Here is a 12,155-nt window from a genome sequence, read left to right on the forward strand (position 1 = left end):
TTGTTTGTTTTAAATCCATTCTTTCCTGAGAAGGAAATAAAAGAAAGCCTGAGGTTGGTGACAGATTTGGGCTCTTGCCACATTCCCACCTCACTTTCATGGACATTTCTCTACTCCAGAGGAAGTTAATATTTTCCAGAGATGTTCCATAGGTATTCTAAATCATACTACAGACACCTGCTCCTATATATGGGTATGTTGTTCACCTAAGATGAATCAGACTTGATTTTTTTTTTTTTCATGTGCTTCCTTTAAAAAACCTCATTAATCACAGTCTGCAGAATTTAGGGGGAAAGTTGGGTTAAACAGTTGACACTGTTTAATGGAAATGATTTATGATTATTCCTTATGTATATACAATAGGCACTTTATAAATTAGATTGTCCTAGGAGTAACATGATACATAAATGTTATTGCTATAAATTCTACACTTGGCTATATATTTTGTATCATGTGACCAGTGGACTTATAAATGCCGACTATTTCAACCTGCTCTTTCTACTCAATATTGTAAATGGTGACTTAGGTAAGCCTAACTGAGATGTATACAGAGGCAATCAAATTGCAAAAGAACAGGACATGCTGGCACCGCTCCAGCATGGCTTCTGGCTGTGTTCCAGAAGTGATGGCAGAAAGAAGAGAGAGACGGGAAGGTGAAACTATTAAATATATGTAGCCAAAAAATGAATCTAAATGAGTACTAATTTTTTTTTTTTTTTGCCCAGTAAAACCAAGAATCTGGTGAGAGAGAAAAGGGGAAAAAGCAGAGCAAACAGGAAAAAAGCATTAGTAAAACCAATGTATTAAAATTTAGTTAGATGTTATTTCACAGGTGACTTTTCATTATTTAACATTAAGGATAAAGTTAATAGGTCTGTAATTATAAATGTTTTAATATCAATACATATTTCATATATTTTTATACACTGATAGAAATAATATTTGATTACATGTTTTTACATTTCTGTGAATGATGAATTTGAAGAATTGGATTTTGCAAATCACTTAATTCTACTGATGGATCAAGACACTTTATTATGTGTATAATGCTGTGATGCTAATAGCCCTCCCTTTTTTTTTTTTTTTTTTTTTTTACTGTGGTTTCTTAGCTTACTGTGATTTTCTTTCTGAGATCCTATAGACTTTGAGAGAAAAATCCCTGAATAATGGGATCATTTAGATCCAACTAATTGTTAAATATCAAACTCATCTAAAGTATTGAGTTAGATGGGAAAGGGTAGCACACCTGTAACTGACCAGCCAGGTTAATATTAGTTTCCTGGTGTCGACTCCTTACCTGATCACAGAGTCCTAACATCAGGGCTGATTTGAGTTGTACTATGCACTAATTTGTGTAAGGGAGAACTGGGTTGTGAAGAATCCTATTTTGTTCATAGTGTCTATTCTGATAGTGATTTTATAGTCCATTTTATAGGCTGAGTGTTCCAATTGAGTCCCTCTCCCCACGCCCTCTTAAGTATTAATGTCTACACAATTGATCTGGTTACCCGTGAAGTCAGTCCAAATCGGCTGTTACAGTGACTGAAAAATACAAGATCAGTAATTTTAAAACCTAAAGGTTACTGTCTTGCAAAAAAGGACTAAGTCTTAGCAGGAAATCCCCAAGTGAAAAGATGATGGGACTTAAAGCACTCCATATGTGTGACTTGTAATAACAAACATTATTTTTTTTTTGGCTGTGATATTGAAGGAAATATCCAAAATGTGCCCCTTATGACTTCTGTAACGTACTTTTAATTGTCATACTCTGGAGCTATCCTGGTGCATGCATGGGAAAGAATATGCATATGCACATATCTCTATATTTGTAGGCACTGTAGTCAAAACACTTATTTGCCTAGCTCACTTAGCTGCATAGTTGACTTACCCACCCACCATCAAACCCTCTAGAGGAAATAGGACAGAAAGGTCACACAGAAGCAGTAAAGCCAATGATCTCTTATAAAACAGTTATTTAGGTTCTCAGTGGCACTGTTCATCTTCTGGAAGGGAGATCACTCCATTCTCTGCCCATCCCTCTGTCATCAGCATAGCTCTGGATGCTTGGAGTAAAAGAAGAAAGCCTATTCTACCTTGTTGCTGCTGTACACTCAGGTAAGCCTGAACTGAAATCCCAGAGAGACTGCTGTACCAGACAGGCTAGACTATGGGGAGATTCTAGTGCTGATAGAGATCTTTACAGGGCTCAGTTCATTTGTCCTGTCAATTTTAACCACCGTTTAAAATTCCACTTTTTCTTATAGGAGGTTAAATTTAAATGCAAGACCTATAGATTTATGTACATGTGCAAGTGTGCGTGCACACGTGCACACATACGCACAAAAAATCTGAAAAAGTCTCATCACTGTTCACTGTTTGTTCAGTGCAGAATACTTAGAGTACCTATCATTTACTGAGGAGTTTCTTTGTGCCAGGAATTATTCTTGGGCTTTGCTTGTATTATATAATTTAAGCCTCCTACAGTACCCCTATGAAACAGGTACTATTATTATACCCACTTTTTCAGCTGAGGAGCTAGAGACAGAGAGAAATTGAATAACTTGCCATGGTTCAATAGCTAGTAAGAGGCAGGGCGGGATTCACACTCAGGCAGAGTAATCTCGGGGCTCAAGCACACATTTTTCTAGGTTGATTTATAAGCAACATGCAGTGCTTCATGTATGAGAAGAATGCACTGGGGCCATGATTGAGCAGGAAATGGGATCCACTTGTTTTTATTGTAGTAATGGTCATGTATCTTCCTCTCTCAGGCCATAGTGTGACCAATGGCAAACTTTTTTTGAGAGAGCCAGTCAAAACTGCATGGAATATTTTATGGCCACAGAAGAGAAAGGAATGTGCTGGTCGATATGAGGAGCTGACCTAAGACCTTGCTTTCACTATAACCACAGTAAACGAGCGAGCTAATGAACCATAGATGTTTAGTGTGTCATCAGCGTCTTTCAATTTTGTCATCCTGGGTAGCTACCATCAAGAAGGACGGAGTGCCCTCTATGAATATGTATTTAGTACTAGATATAGCAATTTATTCTTTTGAAGAGCACTTTATCATTTTGGTTTTGATAAATGTATAAACAATAATCAGTAGTTAGGGGTTTCAGGCGAAAATGGATGCCATTATTAGTGATTTAACAAGTTTTCCCGTGAATTCCATGTGTATCACTGAGTCTGGATCCTGCGACCCAGAGATGCATATATCCAATTTTAAAGCAAGAGGCTTTAAAAGCCTCTTGCGCTATGAACCACTAGGATCTCAGAACTACAGTAGTTACTAATTTCCAGACTTTCAATATGTAAAATGAAGTACTCACACAAAAAACCTCGAGGCTGCATAGGTCAGTACATTTGCTTAAACTAATAATAAGATTAACTTTTTCAGTTCTAGCTTTCCTTTTCCTATTTGCCTTGCTAACAAGGCCTTACTCCTGTTCAGTTACCTAGTGCCATGATCCCTCTACTTTTTGGACTTTTTATTATAATTTGAGCTGATTTTCCTAGTTCATGTAAAGAATTTCCATGAGAATAATAAAACATAAGGACTATTCAATAAATAAGAATGATGAAAACACAAAATTTCACCCAAACTGGGCAAAAGTGCATCTCACAGCACAGAATTACATAACATTTTGAAATTTGGTCTTTACAGATATTTTTCTCTGCCTGAAACATGTGTGCTGGTTCTATTTATATAAGGGAATAGTGACATCCTGTGTGTAGCTAGACTAATTGCCTCTGTAATTAACCTATTTGAGAAGGAAGTTACACAGAAATAAAATATCACTGAGTACTGAAAGAGGCAATTTTGTTTTAAAGCAAACTTCTAACTAACTTTACCAAAGGCTGTGGATAAAACAAAAAGATTCTTCCTTTATTTTATTCAGCTTCTCCCTTCCCTCCTTCCCTGCCATCCTTTTTCTTTTCTTCCTTTTCCTGTCTTTATATAGTTCCACTAATCTTCTTCATTTTCTGCCTATGACCTTTATTCCCCATATTATAAGCTAAAAATCTAGTTGTTGTGAGTGAAGATTCTATTTTTAAACCCAGAATTAGGGAATGATGTAAGTGTGGTAAAAAGAGACAGCACTTTTGTTTGCAAGGCTATTCAAATGTCTTTGCAGGTCAAGAGTAGGTAGGATATGTGTAGAATCATTTGGATGTCTTAGAAGCTGATGACAAAAAATCTTCACCTTCTTCTTTATCCCTTGATAAAATATGTATTAATTAAATTTAGAAGAGAGCACAAGAGCATGAAAAGCAGGGTTTCTCTTGACTTCTTAAAACCAGAAATTATTGGAATGCAGTATGTTGCAATAGAAAGAGTACAGTTTTTGGAGTCTGAATTATTCAGATCTCATCCGAAAATAATGGCTAAAGGGGAGCAAGAAGAACAGTTTCTTCCTCCATGCCCATTTTCTTTAGTGCCCCTTGTAATAATTTCAAAAGATAATATGTGGCCAAGACATCTGAGAGAACAGTGGGAGAAAGCAAGAGCAAGACGCATGTAGAGAAATTAGTCAAAATTACCCTGCGGTGCGTGTCCTAACGCACCCACCAGACAACAGCAAGACCAGAGCATCAGGGCCCTCACCCAGCCTTAACCTCATGAGTAATCCTCTGCCTCATAATCAAAATGATATTTTGAATCAGATCGCTTAATACTTTTTTTGTGGGACAAAATGATACAGTTTTCAACTCAGGTAACTAAGTTTGTATTTTGCACATTTTACTGACTGAAAAAGCTCTATTTAAAGTTGTCCCTACTACCAAGAAGAATTTCTTGAAATATATGAGAATTTGAAATATATGACTTGAAATATATGAGAATTTTAAGCCAAAGCAAACGTAGTCACTACATTATATACTGATTAGCATGGAATAGTTGGAGTAGAAATGTTTCTGGGATTCAAAGCATGGTGGACTTGGATTCCTCAATTTCCAGGATATACTTTTGATGCCTCAGTTTCTTTATCTGTGAAGTGGGGATAGATATATACTTCCTTTCTAAGGTAATCATGAGACTTTAGTGAAGAAGCATGTATGCAATCCTATCCAGAATGCCTATAAATAAATGCTTAAGAAATAGTAGCACATATTATTTTAGATAATATTTGATAAAGCAAAATGATTTAGTTAGCAAATAGTTGATCGTAAAGGTAATTAACTATCTGGTTGAACTGTTCTTCAAGTGGATTTGATTAATGACCTAGGCTCACCATTTATTGCTTTGTGATCTTTACCGTAGTAACCTTCTACTTTTACTGATAATTTTTATTAGCAATAACTAAATTTCCATTCTTGGAAGATAGTGAAAGGATAATTTTTTGACAGTTAATTATTATTTCTTGGGAAAGATACAAAACAAAGAGGAGAAAGGAACACTTCAGAGAATTTTCCTGTGCATCACCTTTGTGGTTAATACTATAATCACTGATGATTATTGGATTGCAAAGAAGGCTTCTTATTGGTAAAAGGAAATCCTCAATTTTATATAAAAATAGTCTTTCGATCCTGGCTATGTTTTGGCAATTGTGCTAATTAAATGTAGTATCTATAATTATTGAGGTGTCCCATATTTTTACACAAACCTCCCATCTGTTTCATTGGTGCTTTTCAATAAGATAGAAACTCAGAAAACCATCCTCTAGAGAATCAGATTCAGTTGCTTCTTATTATCACAAAATAGCTCACTCATCCATTCAACAAATATTTATTGGATGCCCATTACATGCCACACACTGTGCCAGTCTTGAAAATATGGTAATGAACAAAGTAGACAAGGCACGAGTTTTGTAGGTAGACAGAGGAGGTAGGTAACCCAAAACGAGGGATTATAATAAAGTATGTAAGTCTTAAAATATAGAAAATTTGGTGTTTTGGCTAAACTGAGGCATACAATAGTCTTTTTATTTTTTTTGAGATGGAGTCTCGCTCTGTCTCCCAGGCTGGAGTGCAGTCGCATGATCTAGGCTCACTGCAACCTCTGCCTCCCGGGTTCAAGCGATTCGCCTGTCATCCTCCAGAGTAGCTGGGATTACAGGCACATGCCACCATGCCCAGCTAAGATTTTGTATTTTAGTAGAAACAGGGTTTCACCATGTTGCCCAGGCTGGTCGTGAATTCCTGAACTCAGGCAATCCACCTGCCTCAGCCTCCCAAAGTGCTAGGATTACAGGTGTGAGCCACTGAGCCTGGCCGAGGCATACAATTTCAGTTGTGGTTGGTGGGGTAGGAGTAGTCTTATCTCCTTTTAATTTCTGTAGCATTTTCCCTGTGCTTCCATTAGAACCTCCTGCTTTGCATTCTAGTTCCTTGTGATGATGGCATCTTCTCTAGACTGCAGGATTCTGAGGAGGCAGGCAGGATACACGCGTGATTCTCCTTCGCGTCTTCACACGGAACCTACACTCATGCACTGCATATAGTAGGCACTAAATAAATGCTGTTGAAGGCATGCAGCAAGGAAGAAGTCCTAAAGGCTTGTTTCTCTTGTCTTAAAAAATTTTCTTAAATATTTCACCTCGAAGTTTCTCCTCCTTCATGTTAATGGTAGTACAAGAAGATAACCCAATGAAAGTCATGATTTCTCCCCACCACGCCCCACTTACCTATTAGTCTCTCAAAATTTAATCCACACCAAATTTCTCTGGAAGAAGTTAATTATTAATTGTAAGACATTCAAAGTTTGCTCTGCAGAAGTCTGACTTTATTTGCCATATGCAAATAAGAATGAAAGAAGCATCTATTATTTATGGTACACATTGGGGTGTCATGATCAGCCTTTTTTTCTCTGCCACTGGATCTGTCAAAAGGGTAAATGTTTGGGATGGTCAGTGTCTAGTTTTAAAACGTCAGAACTCTTCATTAGTTAATAGAAAGATACAACATGTAACCGATGGTTTAGTATTCATTTGCCATTGCTTAAGTCCAAGTATTCGGAAACCCTACAAAATAAAATTAAATTCAGAGATTTTTTTAAAAATGGGAAAGTAATCAGCTTTTACACAAAAAAACAATTTGTTAATGAAGAAAATTGAGTATTGAGAAAAGATTTGGGTGAAAAGAATGAAGTCCTTTCATATTCTTCTGGTAGTAAGTGAGGTGCGCTGAGATTGAGAGGCCTGGGCATGGCGTTGCCTGCGAGCTGGGGTGTAATTTAGTGAGCTGACAGGAGGAGTGAAGTATCTCCTCAATATCTGTGTTTGGCAGAAGAGATGAATGCATACATCAGGAAACAATGTTTAAGTGTTTTATTTCCTTATTTCAGCCTGTCAAACTGTCAGTGTAGTTAATGGCCACCAAGAGAGAAAGAGAGAGAGAGGAAGGAGGAGGTACAGAGAGAAACAAAGGTGCTATGGAATCTGAAAAGAAAGAAACCAGAAAAGCATTTGCATGTTTCTGTGGCATAATGGTCAGTCAGACGAAAAATAACTCACTATATTCATCTCTTTACTAAAGCCAGATGTGCTGGTTCCCTACCTACCATCCCCGCACCTCTCTCTTTCCTTCCTTTACGTCCCTAATCATTGCTTCACTTAACTTTGATCTCTGTGTTTCCGTTCACTGGAGTCTAGATTGATTATCAATACTTAAGGGATTATTTTATGCTATATTGGTAGTATCAAATTTTGCTCAGTTTTTCAAGTTTGCTGTCTTGTTTGTATTCTGTAGAAAATCTGATATTATGCTGTTTAATAAAAATGTCCACTTTTATGTGAAATATCTCCCCTTTTTTATCCTCTTGAGCATTTTTAAATCCACAAAGAATAAATCGGGCTGGATTTTGACCAATTGCATCTTTCTGTTTTTTTTTTTTTCTGAAAAAACGCTCAAAGTGAAATGCCTAAATCAGACATTTTATTCTTAGGAATACCAAACTATTCTAAATTTCTAGAAAAATCTTAGCACAGCCAGGGATTTCTATTTCATAATAGGGAAGTATTTATATCGGATCTTTTTGTATCTGGAAATAAGTAATTTTTCCCCAGAAATAGAAAAGCCTCTTATTCACCTCTGTGTCAAACCTTGAATTTAAAATCTTTGAATTCATACCAGTGATGAATACTTCTCCTAATGAACAGTTTCGCTTGCCTTTAAACAGAAAACATTTAATTGGGAAAAATAAACAATTTGTTTTTAAAATATCGATGTAAAAATCTCATAAAATGATCTAAGGAAAAGTAGGTGTTAAACACAGTGGGCCCTGAATCTGGCCTATCGTCAAATCACCTTAAAGACATTTTAAAATGACCTTGGGTGCCCCCTTCCAGATTGCTAGGATGTGTATCTGCAGGGAGGGGGCCCAGCATCTGTGTGTGAAAGATGCACCCCTCACCACACCCGCTAACTCCTGAACCCCAGATGATACGGGTGATGAGCTGGCTGGGAACCACACTATCCTGATATTGCAGAAAGCATTGCTGCCACTGCTGCAGGGAGCTCTATGAATCTGGCTGATTTCTAACATTTTCATTTACACATTTGGGGCCAGTCACAAGCTTTCAGGGGACAAAGTTTGTCATCTCTATACAATTTCTATGACCTTTTCCACCCCTAAAATCTTGTGACTTCATTACATTAATGAGGTTTTAAAATTTTAAACTTAGTTAAAATACACATACATTGTTTTATATTAGTTTTTTTTTTTTTTTTTTTTTTTTTTTAAGTTACTAGAAGGAAACAAAAAATGCCAAAAAGTCAAAGAATCTCCCCTCTCGTCCCCAGTTTGATTTAAGTATCCTTGATTGGGCCTCTTATTTCATGATACCAATCACACAAATTTAATCATTAAAATAAAAATGCGCTGCTCTGCCCTTTAGATTATCCGCTGCTAAACTGAACGCTTCTCTACCCATCCAAACTTGCTTATTACACAAATGATACGACTAGGCATCCTCTTGTGTTAGAGACCAATGGTCACCTTTCCTATCATTTATCTTTGATATCTTAGGTGGATTTTGCCCCCTAAAATATTGTTCATCTGTCAGCTTCTCTTTGCCTCCATCACCGTGTATCCTGGGCCAGTCCAGGAAAGCCTGGATTCTGAAATATCCTCCCAATTGAGAGTCCTTCCAAGGAGTTGCTCTGCTCCAGTAAATGCTCTGTACTTGACAAAGATTTTAAACCTGCACATCTGATCATAGGTCTTCTCTAATGGAAAACTATCAATGGCTTTTCCTTGTGCTGAGGACCAAAATCTACGGCTTGGCCTGCAAGGCCCCATATGATCTCCCTAACCCTTCTCCCCTACCTTCTGCAGAGCAGACCCACTGGCCTCCTTCAGTTTCTCACACATGGTACACTCCCTTCCCCACTTAGGGCTTCTGAGGGTTTTGTTTTGTTTTTGTTTGTTTGTTTTCTGCTAGGAGATTGTTCGCCTCTAGTTCCTTTTCAGATCAGCTGAGTTGACATTCCCTCAGGAGAACATTTTCTGATATTCCAGACATGATTGGGTCCCCCTGGTGTATGCTCTGATAGAATACCTTGCATTTTCCTCCAGAGCATTTTTTCACAGTCTATAATTTCATATCAATAGAAATGGTTAGTTTTAACCTAATCTATAAGACTATAAACTTGGTAAGGGTAGGGATCTTGATTAATTTGTTCACCACTGATTTCCTCATTATTCAGTGTAATACATAGTAGTACATAGTAAGTTCTTCAAGTGTTTGTTGAGTGAAAGAATAATGAGGCAACTGCTCCCTTACGCAGGAAGACCCCCATCCCCAACACATACTCTTCCCAGCCTTTTAGTCTATGCAAAGCATTATCATTTTTCTATAGCAAGGAATGGCGACACCCCAGTCTGCCCCCACGTTGCATTCTCTTTCCCAGAAACATCTGAACTCCTGGTTTCAAAGTTTTCTGTACTCCTCTGAAGTTAAAGAGGAGCGTGAGAGCAGTTGCTCTAGGTCCGTTGCTTCACTCTTGAAAAAAGTGGTGCGTGGTTCTACGGAGGAAATATGGGTAGAGTAGAAACCCTTCCATAGTTACAGGAAATGAAGCCTCCAGGTTCTGGACTCCCCCATTTGTTCGAGTAAAGGGTTGCTTCACAGAGGGTAGATACATCTCAGATCTGACTTGGTGAATCAGAGTGTCACATTCCTGCCTTGACACAACACATTGACACAGGGTCCTGACAATAAGGGCAGTTTATAGAGCCAGATAGGATTTGACATACGGAGTTAGTTACAGCAGGGTATTTATTACCGTCTGCATCTTAAGTGTGTCATATTCTCCATACAATGTAACGACCTGGGAAACTGGAGCCCCTGCCATGCACCTCATGCATTAGAGGGCTCTCTTCTGGCTGTGTCCCCGTCCCCTGGGTGCGTGAGAAATTCATGAGAACCCATTGTAGCCATGCTCCAGGTATCTCATACCTCATAATTCTTTGTCCAAAGACCTTGTACCTGCCATACTTGTCAGTGAGGTGCATGCACGCTTCTTCCATAGTCTGTCTTTCAGAGGTCATGCTCTGCCACTGGAGTGTCAAATTCTAGGCTCAAGCATGGCCAAGGGGCAGCTGTTTGAGAAGGACAGGTCACAGAGAGGGAAGGCACCCATTTGTTCTCTTGTCCTGGGTCTGCAAATGTTAGGGAGATACTTGATGAGAGCTTTAAGGAGAAGGTATGTAATAAGAAGAGAACAGAAAATGATCTGAGGAACATAACATCAAGGCCTGGACAAGTTAATATTTGACTAGATAAACAAACCAATCAGTGCCTGAGTAAAATAACTTCTGAAAAGAGAAGTCAACTAGAAAAACCAGAATTAGGAAAGTAGAGTTTTGATTTTTACGGTATGGCTGTCACCTCTAGCCACAGCCAGCCCTGAATGTTGGGACATTTGTTCTAGAGAGGAAGGTCACAGGAATGATCATGACATGAACCTACTGGAACCCGTTGTTGTGACTCCACTGAAGCCCCATATGTTATTCAACTTTTTTTTTGAGAGAGAGCCATTTGAGGATTGCTTTGTATTTGTTTCTCATTATGTAATCAATATATAATCTATTCCCAACATTTTCAGTAGTCAAGTAGAGAGAACTTGTTATTTCCATTACTGGGTGGAAAAATGAGCACTCTCCCATGTAGCCAGTCAGTAGCATAGTTAGAATTCACTATTGTGAAATCACCAGTTAGAACTCACTATTGTGAAGACACCTGCCCATTCATTGTTATCCTAAGCTCATAAAATCTCATACTGCTCAAAATCTCCAAATCTGATACTATTGGACAACACCAAGAAGGATCACAGTGTGGGACTTCTTTGCTTTCAAGATACTTAAACCATTTCCTTCAATAGGCAGCTCTCTTCCTCTGAGCCAGCAGCTTTCTCTTTTACAGTCCCTTTAGAATCTTTCATAAAGTTGAAAGAGCTGTAATTTTAAGGTAACTATTATATTCAAGACATTAATGACCTGGATCACTGAAAATAACCATGGTAACAGGTGAGAAATCAAAGATAGTTAATTTAATTGCCACTGAAAGAAAATAAGTGCAAATAATCTATAATTCTTCATTTCCAATATGTACATGTTATTTTCGTACTGCATTAATTACCCAATAGTTAGACAGAAATTATCTAGTTGTTGCTCTGTGACTCTCCATTGTATTCATGTAATGGTTTTCCCTCCAATAACTAATCATTATAATTTCTTACCTCAGCAACTTAGGCTGCCATGAAGTGGGTAACAGGTTCATTCCGTTGACATTAGCAATTTTTAATAACAATAAAAATGATACTTTAAGTATAGGGAAAAGGAATTAAGCCGTTCTTTCAACCTAGGTACCTAAAGGCCACTCCAATTCACTGCCTCTCTACAAACTGCTAATGATCTGGCATTGCTTCTTAGAAAGATTTCAGAACTCCTTTCAAATTCTTACCTCTTTTACTAGGAGTCACTGGAATATTCCCCTATATAACTACAAGGCATGTTTAGAATCACTGATAGAGATATTCGATAATTTACATGTCTATTCTGGGTCAAATCTTTTGCTAGGCTGGAAATACAATGGTCTCCAGGACAGAGATGGGGGTACAGATGATAAAGCACAGAATCGTGACTAGTGAGCAAATTTATATAGTTTTTTTTTAAATTGTAATTTAATCCAGATACTCTACAAGACAGTAGA

At 37.7% G+C, this 12,155-nt stretch overlaps 1 protein-coding gene and 1 long non-coding RNA gene across 20 annotated transcripts in view; one reads left to right on the forward strand and one right to left on the reverse strand.

Annotated features, from left to right (window-relative positions):
* The window catches only part of LOC105492120 (SRY-box transcription factor 5), a 1,036,234-nt gene that overhangs the window by 197,809 nt on the left and 826,270 nt on the right, over positions 1-12,155 (forward strand). The window contains exon 4 of one of the 19 annotated variants that reach the window (XM_071070600.1): positions 2,050-2,115. The exons of 16 other annotated variants lie outside the window; for them this stretch is intronic. The gene's annotated coding sequence lies outside the window, so the exon portion shown is untranslated. Of the gene's footprint in view, positions 1-2,049; positions 2,116-8,727; positions 11,471-12,155 lie in introns of those variants that run through there. 2 more of the 19 variants (XM_071070603.1, XM_071070604.1) reach the window with 2 other exon arrangements.
* LOC139356501 (uncharacterized) lies at positions 6,711-10,979 on the reverse strand. Its single transcript, XR_011608457.1, has 3 exons — positions 10,914-10,979; positions 10,401-10,603; positions 6,711-6,820 (listed from the first exon to the last, which is right to left on the reverse strand). It is a non-coding gene; the product is annotated as an uncharacterized lncRNA (long non-coding RNA).

The sequence above is a fragment of the Macaca nemestrina genome, chromosome 10 (genome assembly GCF_043159975.1).
Source record: "Macaca nemestrina isolate mMacNem1 chromosome 10, mMacNem.hap1, whole genome shotgun sequence".
Classification (NCBI taxonomy): domain Eukaryota; kingdom Metazoa; phylum Chordata; class Mammalia; order Primates; family Cercopithecidae; genus Macaca; species Macaca nemestrina.